The sequence below is a fragment of the Macrotis lagotis genome, chromosome 1 (genome assembly GCF_037893015.1).
Source record: "Macrotis lagotis isolate mMagLag1 chromosome 1, bilby.v1.9.chrom.fasta, whole genome shotgun sequence".
In the NCBI taxonomy this organism is placed as follows: Eukaryota; Metazoa; Chordata; class Mammalia; order Peramelemorphia; family Peramelidae; genus Macrotis; species Macrotis lagotis.
This window is the reverse complement of record NC_133658.1, coordinates 149851248-149876180: the sequence shown is the minus strand read 5'-3', so window position 1 is coordinate 149876180 and position 24933 is coordinate 149851248. Positions and strand designations below refer to the sequence as shown.

Here is a 24933-nt window from a genome sequence, read left to right as displayed (position 1 = left end):
AATAATAGAGTTTTCTCTATCCTGTCCCATAGACATGCTTAGTTTTACTGTCACATTAATTATAATTGCAATTCTATGTATTTTCTCTATCCTTTGTCTTCTGGAATCTCTTATTCTAAGTTCTCTCTTTTTAAAGTGGTTGCCTCTAAATCATGTTTTGTGTGACTGTGGTTCCTTCCTATTTGAATTCTTTTTTTCTGATTGTTTGTAGGATTTTTTCTCTGAGCAGAAAGCTTTAAATTTTGTCTATAATGCCCCCTGAAGTTTTAATTTGGGGTTTTATTTCAGGAGGCAACAAGTGGATTATTTCCCCCCCGCCATTTTACCCTTCAATTTTAAGGGATCTGGATATCTTTATTTTTAAGTTTTTTTTTAAAAAAGTGTGGTCAAGGTTCTTCTTTGATGCTTTTAGAGCTCTGAGTTAGTCAGATTCTTTTTTAAAAAAATAAATTTGTTATTTATTTTTAAAATGAAAAATTCTGAATTTTCTGTCACCCATTGGGAAGACAAAAAATATAATATCAATTTTATATGTGAAATCACATGCAAAACATATTTTCATATTAGCCATATTGCATAAAAGCAAGAAAAATAAGGTGAAAAGATTATGCTTCAGCCTACACGAAGACTTCATCAATTCTCTTCATCATGAATCCTTCAAAATTCTCACAGATCATTGTACTGATCATAGTAGCTAAATCCTTAACAGTTGAACATTGTTACAATATTGTTGATATAATGTTCTGGTATTGTTCACTTCATTTTGCATTAATTTGTACGTCTTGCCAAAATTTTCTGTAACCATCCTCATCATTTCTTATAGTATTCCATCACAACTATATACCACAATTTATTCAATTATTCTTAGAGTGATGGACATCTATTCAATCTTCAATTCTTTGGCAACACACAAAGAGCTGCAAAAATATTTTTGTACATTTATGTACTTATCTTTTTTTCTATGACTGCTTTGAGATATAAACTTTGTATTTCAGGATAAAAGGATATGCAAAGTTTTATATACCTATGGGCTTAATTCCAAATTGTTCTCCAGAATGACTGAACTATTTCAGGACTCCACAAACAGTGCATTAATGTTCCAAATTCCCCACATGCCCCCAACTTTAGTCATTTTGTTTTTCTGTCATGTTAGCCAATCTGATAATTATGAGATGGTACTTTAGAGTTATTTTAATTTGCATTTCTATAATCAATAGTGATTTGGAGCATTTCATATGACTATACATATCTTTGATTTCTTCTTCTGAAAATCTTATATCCTTTGACCACTTATGGATTGAAGAATGACTCATTTTTTAAATAAATTTGACACAAAATATTTTAAAAAATGAAACCTTTGGAAGTTTATGTGTCCACTCCTCTTCTGCAAATCTTCCCTCCCACCCCAACAGTCTTCTATAATCAGGTGATTCTTCTTTTGTCTCCTTGATCTGTTTCCAGGTCAATTTAGTTTTGCTAACATTTTCTTCTTCTATTTTTAAAAAAATCTTTTGGCTTTATTTTAATATTTCTTATTGCTTCAAGCAATCATTGGTTTCTATTTAATCTATGCTAATTTTAGGGAGTTTGTTACATAGCAAAATTTTGCACATCTGTGCTGTTATTGTTTTCTTGCTATATTTGATAACTCTCAATTCTTTTTCACTATTTTCCCTGTAGTTCTCTAATTTTATTCATAAAATATTTTTAAAAATTTTAAACCCAGCTTCAACTCTTCTAAGAATTCTAGTTGGATATATTGCCAAGTTGTATTTTTCTTTGAGGTTTTGCTTACCAATATTTTGGAGTCATTCTCTTTTTCTTTGTATCTTGAGTGTCTGTCAATATAATAATGTAATAGTATTTTATGGTGAAATTCTGTGTGTGTGTGTGTGTGTGTGTGTGTGTGTGTGTGTGTTCATTCTTCTGCCCTACATCTTGTCAAAATTTATATTAGCACTGAGCACTTCTGAAGAGAATATCTTGATTGGTCTTGCTTTTTCTTTCCTAGAATATTGAGAACTGTATTATTTAGGAAATTATTCAGTATTATTTTCTAGTAAATATCTCCTTCTGGGGACTTATAGAGTTTAACTGCTCCCAAAGTGATCTGATACAGGGTAAAGTCTGATCATTGTTCCTAGTCCCCTTGTTCTGAGCTCTGTAACTACCTGACCTGTGTTTGAGACTGTGGTCTTGCCCTATTTGGTATTTTAGTAGACTTCTGTTGGACCCAGTTCTATTATAGCTAGAGAGACAGCTCTGCTGGTTTAATGATAGGACTGTAGGTTCCCCTTTGGTCTGGAACTCCGGCTCTGCTTTTCCTGCTTCAGACTTCAGATGAGTCTTGAGGCTAGAACTGAGTTTCTACCCTGTTCCTAGGATCTGAGACACAGGGATCTTATTTGCTTCTGAATTTGCTTCTTAGTACACAGGCTAAGTGCTCAACTGCTCCTCAGCATAAAAAGTAAACCCTGGATCAAGGTTCCTTCTCAGTTCATTCTGGAGTTGTGATTTGGAACTGGAAGATGAGTGACAGAATTGCCAGTTGGCCCAAGTTTAAATCTTTCTGTGCTGGGATCTGAGACCCTTTTCTGCCACAGTACTTAGCCTCTCCTGGACCCAAAGGACTCCACAGCACATGCCTTTGACTAGGTCCCTTCTCCAACATTCTCAGTCTTCTCTGTCTCTACTTCTTGTCACTGTATTATTGCAGCTTCCCCTGGATAGAAGTCCTCTTATATTTCAAGGTGCATATTACTCCCAGCTCTTCAAGTAAGTTTTCCTCTTTCACTGCAGTCCATTATGAGTTTCAAACAAAAATTTACTTGATAGCAGCAGCTAGGTGATGCAGTGTGGGTGGAACACTAGCCCTGAAGTCAGTAGGACCTGAGTTTAAGTTTGACTTCAGACCCATGACACTTACTAACTATGTGACCTTGGACAAGCCCCTCAAAACCCCCAAAATAAAAAGTTTACTTAATGTTCAATGGATATTCAACTTTGCAGAAACTGTCCCTCTATTCTCCTCTTTGCATCACAGAATGCTTGGCTTTCTCCATCTAAGCCTTAGATATAGTTCCATTTCCTAGGAGTATTTCCTGATCGCTACACCTGTCAAGGTTCTGCCTTTCTTCAAATTACCTTATTCTTACTCATCTATTGCACTCCCTCAACATACATTAAAATGTAACTCTCCTAAAGTTAACTACTTTTTGTTTTTTTCTTTTGCTTTTGTTACTCTAGTACTTAGCACAGTGTCTTATATATAGTGAATATTTAATAATGAATATGTATGTATATATGCATATGAATGTATATCTACATATATATGTAGGCATCTATATAGATCTCTCCATCTATCCATCTATGTACCTATTTAGATGTAGATCCCTTCTTCTAGAAGTTTATGTAAGGAAATGTTATTTCTTTGTAGTGGTTTCACTTCTCTTCAACTCACCTTTGCTAGCTGGGTTAGATTTCTATCGGTTCCCTGAACTGGTGACTTCTGGCTAGCCTGTTGGTTTGTATTTGCACCCAGTTGACACTTAAAATCACATATTGGTTTGTACTGCTATCCACTTTCTACCCAAAATATCCAATGAACTTTTAAAGAACAAGAATGACATCTTCTTTCCAAAAAATAAGATACCTTCCCTATTTTTAAGAAATTCAACTTCTTCCACCCCTATTTCAGTGACCAGAAGAGTACCCATATACATTGGGGGCTTAGAAACAGCTTATTAATTGATTCAGGATGAGTATTTGGCAGGCTGGTCTTTCAGTTAGATGAACCTGGTGGGAGCTTTCCATACAAGGTCATTTGAAGAGACTTTTATTCTCTCCCCTTCTACTACCCCCACCACCAACCCCAGAGACTTCCTCAGCCTTTCACATTTCCAGGAATTCTACCATTAGATTTATTCCTTGTGTAAAAGGATTTCTGTCTTGAAAAATTGTATAAGACACACAACTTTTTCTGAGGAAGTGTCTCACCAATAATATCCTGGAGTGTAGGACATGTTTTTGAAACCCATTAAGGAAAATAGAATAAAAAATTCAGTCAATTCTACGTAATATGTGCTTATGATTTCATTTTCCTATGGTTCTCTCTGGCTCTCTCTTTCTCTCAGTCTCTTTGTATTTCTCTCTGTCTGTCTCTAGGTCTCTCTCTCTCTCTCTCTCGTTTGTTTGTGTGTGTGTGTGTGTGTGTGTGTGTGTGTATGTGTATGTGTGTATCTTCCTTTCTCCCTTCCCACCTTCCATCATCTTATCATATACCTTTGACTACCTCCAACAAATGATTAGGTCAGTTCATTTATTATGGTCTATAGGAGCATTCACTCTATCTATTCCTCTACTGTATTTGTATTTGTCCCATTATCCTTAAGTCTCTCTTTATTGCATTCTGACCTGCCTGAATTCTTTCTGTGACCTGCTCCAAGAATCCTGTGATTCTTTTCCAACTGTATAGACCCCCTTTCAAGGTAAGGGAGTACTGTAATTGCACCCTTGCCCACTGTGGTCTTGCCTGGCCAAGCATGCTCTTGGTTCAGCTCTGCTACGATCTTGTCTCCTTCCTGCACTGCTTCTAATCAATCATCCTTTTCACTGTTCACTGTGCAAAAATCAATGAAAACTGAGTAAAACTACAGGAGGTAATCCCCAGAGGTGGGCAGTAGAAAGTAGGGCTCCCCAGATCAAGTGAAAAAAATGGTTGAGAAAAATTTAGGTGAGGGAGATGGGGCTAACCCAACGGCTAAGTTTTGTCTAGGAACTTCATGGGAGAGAATAAATGGAAGAAGTTAGGCAAGGTGACTAGGGAGAGAAGAAATGACCCAGATGAGAGGAATGGGAGAAAGCAGCAAAGTATTGGGTGAAAGAGATTTGAGTATACTAAGAAGAAAAGAAGAAAAGAACAGACTGAGGAGAAAAAAAGAGATATATGTATGGAGAGTTGGGAATGAGAAAACGAAATGGAGAGAGACCTGTCTGAAATGGAAAATAGCCTTTGTTCATGTGTTAGTGGATGTGAAGGACTTGGGAAAATGGATTGAAGTTGTACTGAATGATATCGTACTACATGTTTACGGAGGAGAGGATAAGGAGAAGGGTTTTCATGTCACTGGATAATGGAGAGGCAGCAGTTTCAGGACTATCATGGGAATGGTGCCCTCACCTCTGGGAAAGAATCATGTCATTTTAATGACAGGACCCTTGGCAAAAACCAATGTCCCTAGTGATCCCATCCTAGTTATCTCTCTATTCCTATTGGTCTTCCTTACTTCATTGGCATAGCCATTCTTTCCTTTCACTTGGAGAGGGTAAAAGAAGAAATTCTTCCTCTTCCCTGCACTGCTTTCTTCAGATCTATATCTGAGCTTAGGGTAACCTGGCAAGATGATAACCACTTAGTTGTTTTGTTTTGTTTTGTTTTGTTTTATACCAGTAATAAGTGGGTAAAATGAACATTATGGCTGGCCTTGACTAATTGAACCTTTACTTTTATTAAGCATCAATGGAAAATACACTGATCTTGGCCTTGGAATATCTGGGTTTAAATGATAGCTTTGTACTTATTGTCTGCATGACTTCAGGCAAGTTATGTAGCCAAAGATGAAGCCTCTTAAGGGCTTATGATATGTACTGGGTTCTTTGCTAAGCTAAATTGAGGATACAGATATGAGTAAACTAGATAGATAGATCCTAAGCTAAAGGGGGAGTTAGAGAGGAGGGGATTTTGGGAGAGTATTGAGAAGTGGTAGAGAGGCCTTTTTCTGGGTCAGATAAGGTAACAAGGCTCACTTGTAAGAGCCAATAAACCTAGGAAAGAGGTCCAAGGTTGGAAATGGTAGGAGATCAGATGGAGATAAGTGTGGGGGTGGGGGAAATGAAACCCAGGCATTTGTCTACAAGGCTAATTTCTAGGCAAGATAAAACAGATCATCTCTGGGTCTCAGTTTTCTCTTTTACCTCATCAGGCAGTGTTCAATAGATCAAGAAGTGGTAGACCAGAAATCATGATTCCATCTTTAACTTTCTAATTTTCGTAGGTCAGTCCTCTCCCTGGACCTGAGTATTTTAGCATCTAAAATAAATGAACAAACCCTAAGAGATTGTTCTTGTTTTTAGCTCATTTTTAAGGTGTATATCCTTTGCTCTCCAACCACATAGTCTAATACTACTGCCTGTCCTCATTCCAGCCTAAGTCCCCACAGGGACTTTAGTTTCTGGTAAGAGAGACCTATGAGGCCTCTGAGCTACATTCCTCTGTTGACTGACCAGCTGTGTTTACTCCAAACAGCCTTTGTCCGCAGCATTACCTTGTACTGAAATGGATATACTGTGCCCTCCTTTTGTTGAGCAGGTGATTTGGACAAGAAAGAAAGCAGGCTAGAAAATATACTGCAAGAAAGGGAAATATTCACTTTGAGGCTTGGGGGCAAGAATTAATAAGTATGACCCATAATCCCCTCTAAAAGAAAAAGGAGGATAAAAGAAGCTATGAGGAGGAAATATAATTTTCTAATACTCCTGATATTGATGACTGTGTGCCTTTCTGAATTTTGATGTTCCATAATGTATAGGAAATGAGAGAAGGGGGATTCTCATGCAAAACCACTTTGAGAAGTCCAATTCCAAATAGGTCCAAGGGAAGCATTTAGGTTTGAGAGTGTGGTCTAATGTGCCAGTAAAATGCAAGGAACATTATGCCTCTTTGGTTGTTGTTAATGTTCAGTTGATTTTAGTCATGTCTGACTCTTTGTGATCCACTTTGGAGTTCTCTTGGCAAAAATACTGAAGTGGTTTGCCATTTCCAGTTCATTTTATAGATGAGGAAACCAAGGCAAACTGTTACATGCCTTATGCCGAATCACACAGATAATAACTATCTGAACCAGATTTGAACTCAAGAAGATGAATCTTCCTGATTCTAGATTCACTGCTCTATCCACTGCACCACCTAAGCCCTATTATGTCCCTTTAGTGAAAAGCAATTCCTTTGCTCAAATGACTGTGTTGGTCTGGCTAATTTTCTAACCCTTCCTTCATTTTTAGAAAGACATAGCATCATAAAATGTCATATCTGGAAGGTACAGAGGGGTAGAATAACTTCAGAATGAGAAAGACCTAGATTAAAATCTCATGTCTGACAATTACTGTGTCTCCATGTACAAATCTCTTAACCTCTCAGGTGTCACTTTCCTGATCTATGAACTACATAATGTCTGCCATCCCTTTTAACTCTAAATCTATGTTGTTATGAACTTGCATGGCTTGATTAAGAGTGAAGTAAGCACAAATGGATACATAATACATATAATGATCATAGTTAAATAAATGAAAAAGAATAAATATTGTATAACAACCTCAATAAAGAGGAAATGAACATCATCAGAGTGGGTGATGAGCTAGGGGTGCAGAAAGGTGCATTGTTGTCAGATATGGTCATTGTGAGGTTGGTATTTGCTTCATGTTTTTTATTATAAGACATTGCTCAGAGTTACTGACTGCTGACTGGAAGCAAGGTAAGGATACATCTTGAAATGACTGTGCTTGTAAACATAAAAAGAGATGTATAATATGTTAACTTGTTTTAAAAATGCAAACAAGAGAACTAATTCTGAATACTCTTATTTCAGAACTTATTATTCTTCAGTCATTTAGTCCTGTATGAATCTGTGAATCTATGGGCTATGGGCAGCTTGGTGGTGTAGTAGATAGAGCTCTAACCCTTGGGTTGGGAGGCTGAGTTCACATGTGACTCAGACACTTAATAATCCCTTAGCTGTGTGACCTTGGAAAAGTTACTTAACCCTATTCCCTTGCAACCCCCGCAAAAGTCTTTTCAATTCAATAATAAACATTTACTGAATGCCAAACTGAATAACCAACATTTTTCCATTGGACCACTACTATAGGAGACTACTACTATAGGAGATTAAGAGGAATATAAAAGGTAATCTTGCTATTAAGAGAGTTGGTTTTAGGAGCAGGTATTGGTGTATGACTGGAGTCTGGGGAGTTTTTCCTACTCTTCTCTGGAGGTATAAGACACCATCCTCTCCCTCTGATGCCCCCTCCCAACCCTCAGCATTAAATACTACATGTTGCACTTCTCTCCAGACTCATCCTCTCTCCTTCCCACTCTTACCTTCCATCATTTTTTTCATTGTCCTATCATGAGTGAAATTCAATGTCCCCTGGGCCCAGGAAGAACTCTCCCATGTTGTGAAAACCTTGAACAGGGTCTCTAGAGGGAGCTACAGTTATACTTCTTCACTAAATGAAGTATGTACCAGACTGACTCTATGCCTAGAAAGAATATGCAATTGCCTATACAGTGAAATTTAAAGGATTTTGGAAAATATTCTCTGCCTTAAATGATATCTTCTAACAGACTGACTGACCCAGAGTGCATGGGACAGGGTGTAAGGAGGGAAGTTTCTACTCACTCTGTGTGGCAAATGTCCCTGAACAGAAAGCTATGGAGAACCTTAGATAGCATTATTCAGAAACCCCATAACTCCCACTCATTCCCCACTTCCCATTGCTTTCCTGATAATCCCCCTGAAATAATGAAACTACAAAAGATGAAACTGTGTATGCCAAGATCAAAGCTTGCCATCCTTGCTTGTATTTCCTCCCTCTCTCTATCCTGCTTGCTCTCTCTGACTCTGTCTCCCTCCCTTTATTCTGATCACTCTCTTTTTTTTCTTCAAAAGGCTCCTTTCTGGAAGAAGAATTGCACATACTTTGTCTCAAACATGCTGTATTTTTTTGTTAACAGCTGCACTGCACCAGGAGAGATCAAAAGAGGGGCAAGTGAAAAAAATGAACAGGTCCTACTGAACAATTCTCCCCTCCATCCTACCACCTGACCACTGCCAAGAAGTAACACTAGGAAATGGGCTACAATGGATACAAAATCAGCATTTTACATTATTACAGCAGTAATGGTGATGATGAGAAAGTTGGGAAACATCATGAATTTCACCCTCATCTCACTGTAATTTTATTGGTGTTTTTCACTTGGGTGTTTTTTTTTTCACATCTGCTTCTTGGTTAACATTTTTTTTTGATGGGGGGAGTGGGCTTGGAGAAATTTAAAGAAAGAGGCTGCTTATCCAGAATTTGATCCTGTGCTCAGATCCCTTGTCTCTAGACCTCAACATTTTCACATTCTCTGATCCAATAAGAATCACATTTCAGTTTTTAAACTAACCTGTCAGGTTGTGTTATGCTCCCATCTATGTATCCTTTCAACTGCTCTCCCCTCTGGGCCTCATAGCTGGGAGTTACAGCTGTCCAGAGTTGACTAAGAAAACTAGGAGTGAAAATTTGCTTTTCTCTACCTGCCTCCCCTTCCTGGGGTGCCAGAAACCGAAATTCAAGCCTCTGAGGGGAAATCTATGAAAAAAGTAGAGCAGAGTAGCATCCTTGTAGAAATAGAGGAGCAATTAGCTCTTCCTACACTTGAACCCTATCTTCCTTCCTACCCACCCTCTCTGCCCAGAAATTTCTTTCCACACTCTGAGTTGAAGTGGATTTGGCAGGGACCTACTAGAAATATGATCCTTCTGAGATTAGATAGCTTTTGCCACTTTCCATGTAATAGGTTTTCTCTCGAAGAGCTACTCTTTGACTCCCTGAGATGTTGCTCAGGATTCATCTCAAGTTCATCAGAGCCACAGTAAAAGAAACATGGAAAGGAATGGAAAATCCAATCAATCAATTAACCAAAATTGATTGATCTTGAGTCAAGTCCTTGTATTAAACACTATTCAAAGGAAATTTATGATCTAGTTGAGAAGTAGGATATATAGTATTGGAAAACTAATACTCCAAGACAGCCTAGAAAGTAGGAAATAGAACCTAAGAACCAAAACATTGCCTAACAATCTTCTTACTTAATAGATGAGGAAACTGGGGTCCAGAGGAACAGAGAGATGGGACTGCACAAAACATGAGTGATATAGGAATGCTAAAAGGAAAGATGACTGCTGCTCAGCCTTCTTAGAACGAAGGGCTCGTTTAGGGCTAAACTTCAGAGAAAATCAAGACTTCATCCAGTAGGCATTAGAAAAACAGTGTTAATATTTGTAAATTCTTGTGGCATGGTTCTTGTCACTTAGTAACTACTTAATTAATCCTAATTCACTTCACTAAATTGGAGAAATCATAGATTTAGAGTACAGAGGACCAGAGAGGCTTTCTAGTTAAATTCTCTCATTTTGCAAATGAAGAAACTGAGGTCTAGAGATGATAAGTGATGTACCAATGATCACACAAGTCATAAGCAGAAGAATTTGGAGAATACAAACTTCTTAAGGGTAGAGACCGTTTGTTTGTACAGTACTTAGTATAGAATCTGACATAAAGCAAGCACTTAATAAATAATACGTTTGATCCTTGGATTATCTATTTCTACTATAGATTCATCATGTTTTCCATGAAATGACTTTGCTTCATGGAGAAGTGAAACATCAAAGGAAAGCAAAAAAAAAATGAGAAGGCATTCCAGAGAAAGAAACAGTAAAAAAAAGAGTAAATTGGCAGAAAGGGCAATAATCTAGCTTGGCTGAAGTCAAGGAAAGGATAGATTTAGATTAAAGTGGAACTGTGGAGAAAATCAGGACTTTATTCTATAGATACTAGAGAAATATAGATTTTTTTGAGTCAAGAAACATTATATGTGATAGTCGACAGAACAATGGGCTTAGAATCAGGAAGACTGCAATACAGAGCCTGCATTAGATACTTCATGGCTATGTGATCCTGGATAGTTCCCTTCATTTACCTTAGTCTTAGTTTCCTAATCTATAAAAGGGAGAGGATTATACTTAACCTCTTGTCTCTAAAGTTTCTTCTGGGAGCTAGGTAATGCAGTGAATAGAGCTTTGGTCATGAAGTCAGGAGGACATGAGTTTGAATTTGACCTCAGACACCTGACACTTACTAGCAATATGATCTTGGGCAAGTCTCTTAACCTTAATTGCCTCCCAACCAGGGTCCTCTCTGGTTATTCTAATTTATATCTGGTCATTAGATGCAGATGGCTGTGGAGGAGAAAGTGAGACTGGTGGCTTAGCACAGCATCCCATCATTCAAATCCAATTCATGTGTTTCTCATGGTGTCACCTCTCTGATGTCATGTTTTTCTAATCATTCTAGTTTTAAATCTGTGAAATATTTCATAACTAATCATATATTACTAATTACAGTGGTTAGGTGGTATGTGATGTCTAGAAGATTTTTTGGGAGAAAGTCTGATATAATTTAGATTTTAATATTTCAAAAGATGCATGATTTTATCAATGAGTGTACTTATTTCATCAGTAATAACTATAATCTTTCTTTGCCTTAATATATGGTTTTTAGAAGTTGTGGTGGCAAAAAAAAGTAAAAAAGAGAAAAAAGAAAGAGAAATTTTCTTTTGATGGTCAAACTTCTGCTGATATGCCTTTCCAAATTTAGCTATGCTGATACTCTGATGAAAATAATACCATCTATCATAGATGGAGCTGCACTCAAAGTCTTTCTGGCTTGGAAGAACTAGTCTGATTTTGTGCCTACCAATACAGCTTTCAAGAACCTAGGTTGCCTCTACTATCTCTGAGGCGTTGGAAGAAAACTTTAGCATAGGATGTTTATGAGAAGATTATGGAATAGAAAAAATTTTGGAGGTGACAAGGTCCTGGGAAACTGCTGAGGACAGGTCTAGTCATCTTAAGGATTGGCAAAAGGGATACTATAATCTATAGGGAAAAGTCCTCCTTATGTACTGCTTTAGGATAGGTGAATAATCATGCCATCGCCATATATTATATGGTTTCCCTTTTTGCTTTTTCAGTGTATAGTACAATGGAGCAGAATCACGGGACTCCATTGAAACTCTGGTCGTTTTCCTTGGATACTGCTCTTCTTCTTACAAAACGGTTCTCTAATAAATGCTCCCTTTTGGGGGTGGAGCTAAGATGGCAACAAGAAGGGATCCAGTCTTAGGAGCTCTCTGATAAAATTCATCAGCTAAGGACTCTAACTAAACTTTTGAGAGACAGAACCCACAAAGGGACCCAGTGAGGCAGTTCTACTACTCAAGGTAACCTGAAAAAGAGCAGAAAGGCTCTGCTCCCCGAGAGGCGGCCTGCCAGAGGGGTGGCCCACCAGAGCCAAAGAACTTCAGCCTTCTGGAGGCAGCCCCAGGGCGCTAGGAGTTTCAGCTCACAGCAGCAGGGGAGTCTCCTGAGCTGCACCCCAAGGAGCACCGGCACAAAGTGGGGGAACAGCTGGGGACCTCTGCCAGAGCAAGCACATGGAGTCCAGCCCTCAGGGCACACAGCAAGCAGCATGGTCTTTCCCCAGCCATGATCCAGGAAACAGAAGCAGGCAGAGCCAGTAAGCAGGAGCCTCCAGGGCATGAGCCCATTGAGCTGAGGGAGGGGAGTGAAGAGAGACTGGAGAGCTCTGTCCTCTGCCTCTGGAACAGGACTCTGGGGCTCTGACCACATTCAGATCCTGATAGCAGGCTAGACCCCCCCCCCCATAGAAGAGCAGGGCCCCCCCCCACCTCAGCCCCGTGGGAGAGGAGGGCGATTATGATCATTCACAGACCAGGAGAGAGGACAGAGCCTCACACACTGAGACCCTTGTGGGAGTGTCCCAAAAGCTCAGGAAGCACCCCTAAAACCAGGCCCAGGTTGGGAAAATGAGCAAGCAAAGAAACAAAAGGAAGACTATTGAGAAATAGTTTGCAAATGAGCCTAAGAAGGATCAAAATACTCAGTCTGAAGATGAGGAAGCACAAGCTCCTGCATCTCAAGACTCCAAGAAAAACAGAAATTGGGCTCAGGCTATGACAGATCTCAAAAAAGACTTTGAAAATCAAATAAGGGAGTTGGAAGAAAAACTGGGAAAAGAAAGGAGAGAGATGCAGGAAAAACATGAAAATGAAGTCAGCAGCTTAGTCAAGGAAATCCAAAAAAATACTGAAGAAAATAGCATGCTAAAAACCAGCTTAGGTCAAATGGATAAAACAGTTCAAAAAGTTATTGAGGAGAAGAATGCTTTAAAAAGCAAAATTGGCCAGATGCAAAAAGAGATAAGAAAACTCTCTGAGGAGACCAAATCCTTCAGACAAAGAATAGAAGTCAGGGAGATTGATGAATTTACCAGAAATCAGGAATCAATACTTCAAACCAAAAAAATGAAAAATTAGAAGAAAATGTGAAATATCTCATTGAAAAAGCAACTGATATGGAAAACAGACTTAGAAAAGATAATTTAAAAATTATTTGAATACCTGAAAGTCATGGTCAGGAAAAGAGCCTTCACATCATATTCAAAGAATTACTACAGGAAAATTGCCCTGATATTCTAGAAGCAGAGGGCAAAATAGAAATGGAGAGAATCCACTGATCCCCCAGAGAAAGAGATCCCAAAAAACCAACCCCTAGGAATATTATAGCCAAGTTCCAGAACTCCCAAGTAAAAGAGAAAATATTACAAGGAACCAGAAGGACACAGTTCAAATATTGTGGAGCTGCAGTCAGGATCACACAGGACTTAGCAGCAGCTACATTGGAAGCTCGTAGGGCTTGGAATACAATACACCGGAAGGCAAAAGAGCTTAGAATGCAGCCAAGAATGAACTACCCAGCAGGCTGAATGTCCTCTTCCAGGGAAAAAGATGGACTTCCAATGAACCAGGGGAATTTCAAAGGTTCCTTTTGGAATGGCCAGAGCTGAACAGAAGGTTTGATCTTCAGACACAGGACTCAGGTGAAGCATGGAGATTGGAGGTGGGGGGGGATATGAGGGACTTAATGAGGCTGAACTTCATGTATTCCTGTATAGAAAAATGACACTTATAATACTCATATGAACATTCTCAGTTAATAGAGCAGCTAGAGAGAACTTTTATAGTTGAATCACAGGAGAAAGCTGAATTCGAAGATAAAATATGGTGTAAAAATGGAGTCAATAGGAAAAAAAGGGAAATGGAATGGGAGAAAGAAAAAGGAGGGGGGGAATAGTCCAAGATATTTCACATAAGATTTTTTTATTACAATGAGCTATTGCAATGATATGGAAGTGGGGAGGCAAAGGGGAATGAGGGAACATTTGCTCTCATCAGTGATGGCTAGGAGAGGAAACAGCATATATACTCAATGGGGTATAGAAATCTGGAGTAAGAAGGAGTGGGGAGCAGGGGTAAGGGGTGGGGATGTGAATAAAGGAGGAGAGGATGGACCATGGGGCAAGTGTGGCCAGATATAACACATTTTGTTTCTTACTTCTTGCAAGGGGCTGGGATTGGAAAGCCTGCCCAGGACCACAGGGCCAGGTGGATTCTGGGCCTAAGGGGTGGTATGGTGGCTCAGGGCTTCTTGGCCCCAGGACCAGGGATCTGTCTGCTGCGCCACTCAGCGATCCTACAGCAGAGTCAGAGTAAAAGGAGATTGAAAATAGAGTACATGGTAGTGGAGAAATAAGAAAGGAGGGAGTTGCGATCAGCAATGGCAACGGTGGAAAAATAAGGAAATAATTTTTGTGATGGACTTATCATAAAGAATGAGATTCACCCATGACAGAGTTGTTGGTGTTGGAACAAAGACTCAAGCACATTTTTTGTTATTATTATTTGGGGGAGGGTGCAGGGCATGTGGGGCTGGATGGCCTGCCTGGGGCCACATAGCATGGTGATCTTTGGGTGTCTGGGGCTGGATTTGAACCCAGGTGCTCCTGGCTCAAGGGTCAATGCTCTGTCTGCCACCCAGCCACCACTACTATTATTACTATTTTATTTTATTTTGGGTCTTTTCTTTTTTTTTTTTTTTTTTTGTTTTTGCAGGGCAGTGGGGATTGGGTGGCTTGCATGTCACACGGCTGGGTGATTGTTGGGTTTACGAGGCTGGATATGGACTTGGGTGCTCGTGGCTCCAGGGCTGGTGCTTTGTCCATTGTGCCACCTGGCCATACCTACAATTATTACTATTATTTTTTTATTTTAATTTTTTTCTCTCTCCTTTACTTTTTTCGCCCAAGCAAATCTATCTATATTCATGGGAGGAGGGGTATTTTGTTTACTTGTAAACAAGAATATTTTATTAATGTTAAAAAAACATTTGTACAAAATAAGAATAAAAAATAAATTTAAAAAAATAAAAAAATGCTCCCTTTCTAAAACCCTAGAACTTCTCTTAGAAACAGAGTGTAGGTTTTTCCTTGCACATATTCTGTTTTCTTCTTAGTATCCTTTGATTAAGAATGAGTCTAGAGTGTTTTATATGGCTGCTAAAGAGATTCTGATAGAGGAAATGAATCACTTGGCCTAAGTTTTCTAATCTAACAAAAGAAGAAATTGGATTGGATATCCTTCAAGTCTTACCATCTCTAATTCTCATTATATTCTGTATAAAAATCAGAATGTCTGTATATAAGTGTGTGTGTAAATATGTATGTATACATATATTTAATATATGTATATATATATATTATATATATATATTATATATATATATGCATGTGCATGTGCATGTACACACATACATATATATGGATGCTTCCCTAGGCTTCTAGGGTATAAATATGATAATATTTATGCATATATATGTGCACATGTAAACCTGTCTCTCTGTCTGTCTATCCATCTATCTATGTGCATAGCTAGGAAACCATCCATCTTTGCTTTTTCATAAGAGAGCTACCAAATATCAGATAATCCTTCACTTTTGGAATAGAGCAGGGGACTTCTCAGAATGCCAATTTTGTCACTTGGCTAAATTTGCTCAGGGTAAAGGACTCCTGGTATTTCCTGGACTATCAATTACCTAATTTTCAAGAGGCACCTGGTGAAAATAAAAATATTCATGTTCTGACTTCTCTTGAAAAAAACACAACAACTTAACTTTAATGAGTCATTTAGTCTGTAAGATCCAAGAAGCTAAGAATAATGTTCAGCTAAGTCTCTGACTCTTTTTAAAAATTTAAATATTTTATTGTTTTTTTAACTACATACAATAGTAGATTTCACCACTCATATTTTTGTAAGTTTTTGAGTTTCATATTTGTTGCCATCTCTTCCTTCCCTCTCCCCACCCCCTGACAGAAAATCTAATATAGGCTCTACTTTTATAACCATGCACATGAAATTTTTAAAAATTTAATTTAATTATTTTGATATTACTACAATAATTTTGATGTAAAAGTAAACATGATACACTCTCCCATAATAAAGGTAAACTCTAGAAAAATAAAGTTAAAGGAAATAAAAGCATACTTCAGTCTGTATTCAGATACTATGAGCTCTGTATCTATGATGTGCTGCATTCTTTAAAATAAGTCCATCAGAGAAGTTCCTTCAATATTTTCCCCATGGTTGCTATTGTTAACATAATTGCCCTCCATTCTATTTCTCCCCACTCCCATTTATTCTATTTTCTCCTTTCATTTTGTGCCTCCTCAAAAGTATAATGTATCTGGATAGCCTCAACCACATTCTTCCTTCTCTCCTATTACCTACACCTCTCATCCCTTGTCCCCTTTCTCCCATCCCTTTCCTGTACTTTTTCCCTTAGGATAAGATAGATTTCTGTACCCTGTGTATGTTATTTCCACTCTGAACCAGTTCAAATGAGAATGAAGGCTCAACCATTCCTTCTCTCCTCCTCCTTCCACTTCATTGAAAAACCTTTTTCTTTACTCTTTTTTTCATAAAATATCTTAGCCCATAGCACCTCTTCTTTCCCTTTCTTATACATTCCTTTTTCTCACACTGACTCCATTTTATAATATTTTATTCCTTTATATCTTACTCCCTCTTGTGCCTTGCTTATATATTCTCTTTCTAACTGCTCTAATAAATAAGAAGGTTTATATGAGTTATCAATAACTTCCTCTCAAGTAGGAAAACATACAGTTCAAACATCATTAAATCCCTTATAATTTGCCTTTCCCATCCACTTTCTCCATGCTTTACCTGAGTCCTGATTCTGTACTTGAAGATAAAAACATTCTGTTCAGCTCTGGTTTTTCATTAAGAAAGTTTGAAAGTTCTCTATTTCTTTAAATATCCATCTTTTCACCTGAAGGATAATCTTCAGTTTTACCAGGGTAGTTTATTCTTGGTTGTAATCCAAGCTCTTTTGCCTGCTGGAATATCATATTCCAAGCCCTAGGAGCCCTTAATATAGATGCTACTAAATCCTGTGTAATCCTGGCTGCAGTGGCATCATAATTGAATTGTTTCTTACTGGCTGTTTGTAATATTTCCTCTTTGATTTGAGAATTCTGGAATTTGGTAGAATATACCTGAGAGTTTTTATTTTGGTATCTCTTTCAGGAGGTGATCAATAGATTCCCTCAATTTCTATTTTACCCTCTATTTCTAGGATATCAGGCAATTTCCCAGGAGAATGTTTTTTAAAAGGAACTCTAGGCTCTTCTCTTGGTCATGGCTTTCAGGTAGCTCAATAATTTTTAAATTATCTCTTCTGAATCTGTTTTCTAGGTCAGTTGTTTTTCCAATGAGATATTTCACATTTTTTTCCTACTTTTTCATTCTTTTGTTTTTTCCTCTATTTTTTCCTTATTTCTCACAAAATCATCAGTTTTTCTATCTCCATTATACATTTGAAGGAGTTATTTTCTTTTTTAATTATTTATTTATTCAATTTATTTTTGCATACATATGCACATGCATATTTTTAAGTTACAAAATATCCTTCATTCTCTCTTCTCACGCTCCTCCCCTCAGCAGTGAATTCTCAGCTTAGTATTACACATAATATATTATTGATATACATGCTTACAGATTAGTCATTTCCAGCATGAGAATTCAGGATTGAGGGAAAGAGATACGTGAGAGATATTTTCTTATTTTACTTTTTGAAAGGCAGTGGGGTTAAGTGACTTGACAAAGCCACACAGCTAAGTAATTATTAAAGTGTCTGAAGCCAGATTTGAACTCAGGTACTCCTGAGTCCAGGGCTGGTGCTATATCCACTGCACCACCTAGCTGCCCCAGAGATAATCTTTTAAGAAAGATTTTTCTTTATTTTGAGTCTTACAACTTTCCCCCTTTCTTGCTTCCCTCTCACCAGCCCCCCCCCCCACAGAAGGAAGTCTGTTAGTTTTTACATTGTTTCCATGGTACACATTGATATAAACTGAATGTGGTGAGAGAGATCATATCCTTAAGGGAAAAAAATAAACTATAAGAAATAGCAAAATTACATAAGATAACAGTATTTTTTTTTCTAAATTGAAAGTAATAGTCTTTAGTCTTTTTCAAACTAAACAGTTCTTGCTCTGGATACAAATGGTATTCTCCTTCACAGATAGACCAAAATTGTCCCTGATTGCTGCACTGAGGGAATGAGTAAGTCCATCAAGGTTGATCATCATGTTGCTGTTAGGTTGTACAATATTTTTATGGTTCTGCTCATCTCATTCAACATCAGTTCATGCAAATCCTTCCATGCTTCCCTGAGAGGTGTGTCTGAGAGAAATTCTGAGAGATGTGAGGTAATAACTCATGGATGATGAGAGATAATTTTTATAAAGTGTTCATCATATTGTGAAGGGTTGTTTTTTGTTTTGTTTTTCTTCCTCTGAATTGAGATAACATTGTCCATAGCTCTTCAGACTAGCCAATATGACAGAAAGGAGAATGACCAATGTTGGAAGGGATGTGGAAAATCTGGGATATTAATACATTGTTGTGGGAGCTGTGAACCTTTCTGGAGGGCAATTTGAAATTGCATCCAAAGGACAACAACAATAACGTGCATACCCTTTGAGCTAACAATACCACTACTGGGTCTATAACCTGAAGAGATTATGAAAAAGGGTAAAAACATCACTTGCACAAAATTATTCATAGCAGCCTTGTTTGTAGTGGCAAACAATTGGAAATTAAGTGAATGTCCTTCAGTTGGGAAATGGTTTAATAGACTATGGCACATGTATGTCATGAAACACTATTGTTTTATTAGAAACCAGGAGGGATGGGAATTCAGGGAAGCATGGAAGGATTTGCATGAACTCATGCTGAGTGAGATGAACCGAACAAGGAAAACATTGTACACCCTAACAACAACATGGGGGGTGATGATCAATTTTGATGGACGTGCTCATTCCATCAGTGCAACTATCAGTGATGATTTTGGTCTATCTGAGATGGAGAATAGCATCTGTATCCACAGGAAGAATTGTGTAGTTTGAACAAAGACAAAAGAATGTTATCTTCAATTCTAGGGGGAAAATTATGATTTATTTTTCTTCCTTAAGGATATAATTTCTCTCTCTCATCACAGCTGCTTTCAGAGTTATGTCTGTAGATGACCACAAGCACTCCCCTATGTCCTGGAGCTGTGAGGAGACTCCGGCTCCACTATGGCAGAATGGGGTGGAGCTGTGGGAAGGCTTCCTCCTCCACTATGGCATGATGGAGCCCCAGACTGTGACCTGGATCTGAATCTTGTCGAAACAGCAGAGCTCCACCCCAGGGATAGCAGAGAGATCTCTGCAATCTATCACAATCCTCTTACTGTCTGTGGACTGAGCACTCTGAAAGCAGCTGCTGTGACTCTGCAGGTTCCTGGGGAAGTGCTGTGCTGAGGCCTCCACTGAGTCTTAGGCTGACCTGAGCTCCGGGGTGACTCTGGTGCAGCAGTTTTCTTTCTGACCTTCCAAGTTGTCCTTGGTGATCCCTGGGCTGAGACGTATGGAAACTGCTCCCACTGCCATGGATCCACATGCCCCCAGGGACCCAGGCATCCCACAGGCTGTTCCTAGAAGGCTAGAACTGGCTTTCTCTAATGCAGCTTTTTGGGCTGTTCTGAAATCCTTTCCAACCCTGCTGAACAGATCTTTTTTGCAGATCTTCCAAGTTGGCTTGGGCCAGAAAATTGTCTTACTCAGTCTTCTGTGAGTTCTGCCACTCTAAAATTTAGTTAGAGTCATCATTTTACAGTATTTGGAGTGTTCTGGGGAAGAGCTTCTAGGAATTCCTGCCTCCACACTGCCATCTTGACTCTGCCACCAACTATCTGACTCTTAAGAATGCTCAACTCTTTCTATATTTATGTAAGCTACAAGTCTTGTCTATGATCATATTGATTCAGAATGTGAAAGACTAAAAGAATCAGATCCATGAGAAATCTAATCTCTCACCTCTTTCACTTAGTGCTTATTGGTGAGATTACACCAGATATCCAAGAATGTGATGAGAAATGGATTGAAAAAGTTAGAACATTAATTTAGAACAGAGGTTCTTCACTTGGAATTCATAGAGAGGGACCATGGGTCATAGACCCATAGGTCTATGAATTTAGAAGGGGGGAAATGGGTATCTTTATTTTCACTAATGATCTAACAGGAATTTAGCCTTTTCTTCAATTATTAATATAGACAACAATATTCAGGGATTCATAGGCTTCACCAGATTGCCATAAGGGTTTATGATGCAAAAGCAGTTTTAGGAGGATGATAAAATTAGCTTTAGGAAAGAAGCCTGCATGGAGATCTGGGGGGAAAAATCCTATAGTGAGGAAATATTGAACTGCTTGATTTTCAGAGTTCATAGCTTGTGATCTAGAATTGGAAGGGCCTTCATTCTAAAGCGGAAGAAACTGAGGCTTGCTCAAGGTGGAACAGGTAGTAACCATCATAGAAGGAATCAGAATCCAGAACTTTTGACTCTAGTTCCAACAACTTTGTACTATACCATGCTGTTCTAAGGATGGGCTTTGCAATGGAGTTTTACTTCACTATACTAATATTGTTTTAAGGGACTCTGAAAAATAAACCTTTATATTTAAACTTTCTTTGGTAAGGAGAAAAAGAATACAGGAATTCTCAGGTAATTTTGCTCTTAAGGCTTTAGGTGGTAATGAGCTTCCCCAAACCCTTGAGACAATGACTTGAAATCTAGCGTCAAGGGGACACAAACTGCATAAGCTTCATTCCTTCAGCAGTTTTAAATGTGGGCTCTGTCCAAGGTACAGGCCTAGGCACCATCAGGGATGAGAATAAGTTACAACCTGGAAATCGAATACAGGATTCCTAAAGAAGGTCACACCATAATAGGAAAGAAGACAAGTACAAAATTAATTCTATTACAAAATAGACTGTAGTTTATTCTGTATGCTTTTAATAATAATATAATATTTTTGTCTCAATTCTAAGTAGACTGTCCGCTTTCAAATTTCTTTTGGGATGGAGAAAAATTAAACAATAAATTGATATGACATTTAAGTTCAGTAATCATTCTTTAATTCTTCCAGGAGGTGGAGTTTATTTCTGTTCATGCAAAACATATTTCCATATTAAATATATCAAAACAATGCCTCCCCCAAAGGGAAGCAATAAAATTTTATTTCAATTTGTAATAAGTTCATCAGTTCTCTAGAAGCAAATGGCATTTTTTTCATCCTGAGTCCTTTGGAATTGTCTTGGATAATTTTATTGATCAAAGTAATTTTCTTTCACAGTTACTTATTTTTACAATGTTACTAAGCACAAAGATCTCCAGGTTCTTCTCACTAGGGTCAATTTTAAAGCCTAAATCAACAGAATATAAGCCACTAGGTTGTAAGCAGCTTGAGGCCAAATACTTTCTTGGTTTTGATTTTTGTATTTCCTAGTATCTGGCACAGAACACAGCACATTGGAGACACTTAGTAGAATTTGTGGAATTGAATTTAGCTGATTATTTATAATTATACAATAGCTGCACTGGGGAAAAGTTCTCTCCGCACCTCCTGATAGGGATATGAGAGCATCAGGGAAAAAAAAATTATTTTACCTGGACTTTTGCAGGTGGACTTTTTCACCTTTACTAGTCTAGCCCAGAGATTGGTAAGGTGCCATTAGATGGATCATAGGGCTATCACATTTTATCAAGCCTGTCCTTTATTTACAATTGAACTTTACCCTGGGTTCATTATCTTGAGACTGCCTATCTCCTTAATAAGAAAATTGTGAGGATACTCCCTGCTCCAATTTTACCTCCCTTTCAGACTCCTAAGGAACAATTCTATTTCTGAATTTAATCCAAAATCTTATCTCCAACTATGGTCAAGAAAGTAAAAAAAAATCTGGCAGAGAATCATGAATCAAATCCAGGAAACAGTTTTATTCTCACACAGAAAGAGAATGTTATAAGCAATAAAGAATCATGAAATGATTATGCTCAGTTAAGAGGCTAGTATGCAGGTCTCCTTGGTATATTAAGAAGAACTTCTTCATCTTTTTTAGGAGGCATAAGAACTGCTTATTGGCTATCTTACATTTATCCTCCAGTGAGTACAGCCTGTTCATTACCAGGTAGACTCTTTCTATAGGTAACTTTTTCCTTGTTTTCAATTTAGTTGTTGCCTCTGCTCCTATCATTGTTACTATAAATGTTTGGGTAGGTGATGCTTCACTCCTTAGGTACCTGGAAAGGAACAAGAGACATGAGTTGCTATTTGAGATCTCACAAGACCTTGACCAAAAGAAGGGAGAAATACATATTAAGTGTCTGATCCTATATATAAGCATGCCTAAGAAGTTATAAGCTCATACATGTAGTTTTGTGAGTAATAGGGCATCATTCTTTCTCCAATCCTGAACTAATAATGTCATCCTCACACTTTAAAACCAGGAAGAAGAGGTCTTTTGGGGTGGAGGTTGACACTTTCTGGATTAGCATCTAAGTTCAAAGGTTTTCATCCCCGATAGGGAACAGTCATAGGGCATCTGCATCCTTTCTAGAGCTGAGATAGCAAAGAACTCTTTCATTATATATCCTCAAGGAGATGATATAATAAATATAATCTCTAGGAATCAGCTTGCATATTATGCTAGAATTTATGTACAATCTAGAAATGTCAATTCTCACCAACCACCTGTTTTTGATCATCATGAGATAAGAATAGTTTTTTTAATTTCAAATATAGCTTTATTGAATTTAAAATAAATTTAAAAATATTCTTAGCTCATGAGCCATAAAAATATGCAGCAGATTGGATTTGACCCTTAGATCATAGCTTGCTGACCTTTGTTCTTGAATACTCATTTAGAATCAAGGAATCTCTGTAGTATAAATCATAGTCTTTAGTAAAATCCCTGAAATGTGAACATTCAATATTCATTTAAAAATCTCTAGTGATGGTGAATTTATTACATGCCTAGACAATCCATTCCAACTTGAGACTTCTGATATTATTAAGAAGTGTTGCATTGTTTAACTAACCCTATTTTCCTATTCCTTGCTCCTGTGGAGCCAAGTAGAATGAGTCCAATCTTTCAATATGGCAAACCTTCAAGTACTTTACTATTCTCATTGTCCCTCTAAGTCTTCCATTCTCTAAGATCAACTAAAATGAGGGGATTGGATTAAATGCCCATTTTCATTCCTTCTTGTTTTAAATCTAGTGTAGTACAATTCTAAAATCTTCATTTCCTTCAATACAATATCATCCTGATATTACTTTTCTGGATGACTTCAACTTGCCCACTTCCTTCCTAAAATATGACATCCAATACTTAACCCTATATTCTTAATGCTGTCTGACCTAGAAGAAATATAGGAGACTGACTACCACTTCCCTCTTTCAGAATACTGTCCTATCTTAGTCATGGGACACTCACTCAGGTCTCAGCTGGAAAAAAGATGAAGAGGGTTAGGCAGACCCTGATAGGTAATCCCAGCAATAGTGGAGTTAATCATTCCAATGTTTGGATTCAGATTTCCATCCTTTCAGTGTTGCTTTTATTTTATTGTTTTTACTTGGAATTTTAATTATGTACATGAATAGTAGCATGAGGATGAGGAGTCCAGGAACTTAAAATTATCTCTAGATGAAAGAATAACAAACTAGTCCATTCAGCAATATGACATCACCAGAGATAACAAAGAAGGCAAAGATAATCTTTCCTGAAAAAGAAAGACTCTTTTTTGCATTCAATAGCAATATCTCTGGCCATCTTTCTTTATCTGTTCAAAATACTGGTTTCTGCATGAAGTCTTTGTAGTACTTCTGTTGAAAATGGGCAGCACTATGATCATTCTATTTATTTCTTTGTTTAGATTAGTGCTTCACATCTTCAGCCTTCTCCTGCTTTGCATCTGTTTGAAAGTATGTCTTCCATATATCTTCTAGGACCATGAATATTGGTAAGCTCCAATCATACAATTTCTCCCCATTGACCTGGGCAAATTCAAAAGCCTCTTGTGGATAATATACAGCTGCAGTAATGCTCATGAAACCAACTGGATATAAAAGCTTCTTTACTTTTGAACCTTTACCAAAAAAAGCATTCCAAAATTCCAGAAAAACCAATCACAAGGAGTCTTGGCAAAAATTCTGGAGGTGGATTTTGGAAAAGTTCACAGCTGGCTTTTCCATATTGAATAGCAGTATCTATTGGAGGCTTAGTTTTGTCATAAGCAACCTGAAACCAATATGCATATGGTACAGCATACTTTCTAAGTTGTGAGATTCCTTCTTCCAAGGGGCTTCTTGGTTCCTCCACATATTTGGACTCAAAGTTTGGAATTGAGTAGAGTGAAAGCTCATCAACTCAGACTGAAGATTTGTCTCTTTTCTCCTTTTTATGAGATGCATAGACTTTGAAGGAGAGAAGACTCAGGCTGGCAGAACCCACTGACCATCGAATTACCTTGAACATGCTGGCAGCAGCCGTGGAGCCGGCTCAGGGGTCACCTCGGTTGAGCTCCACCCTGCGCGCGGCAAGGCTGACTAACGGGGGCCTGGTGAGGCCATGCTTAGTCCAGTGTTGCTTTTAAATATCAGTTTACAAATGATAAGGGCAAAAATTTCAACTAAAGAGAAGTCACATAGAGAGAGACAGGAAGAAGGATTAAGCCATATGGCATAGTGGGAAATGTCAGGAGGGGTGGTTTGAGTCCCAGCTCTTATC

General features: G+C 38.0%; 1 pseudogene; it reads right to left on the bottom strand.

The window, feature by feature from the left end:
* Window positions 1–23974: 23974 nt before the first annotated feature.
* Window positions 23975–24681, bottom strand: LOC141514425 (MICOS complex subunit MIC26 pseudogene; annotated as a pseudogene).
* Window positions 24682–24933: the final 252 nt, after the last annotated feature.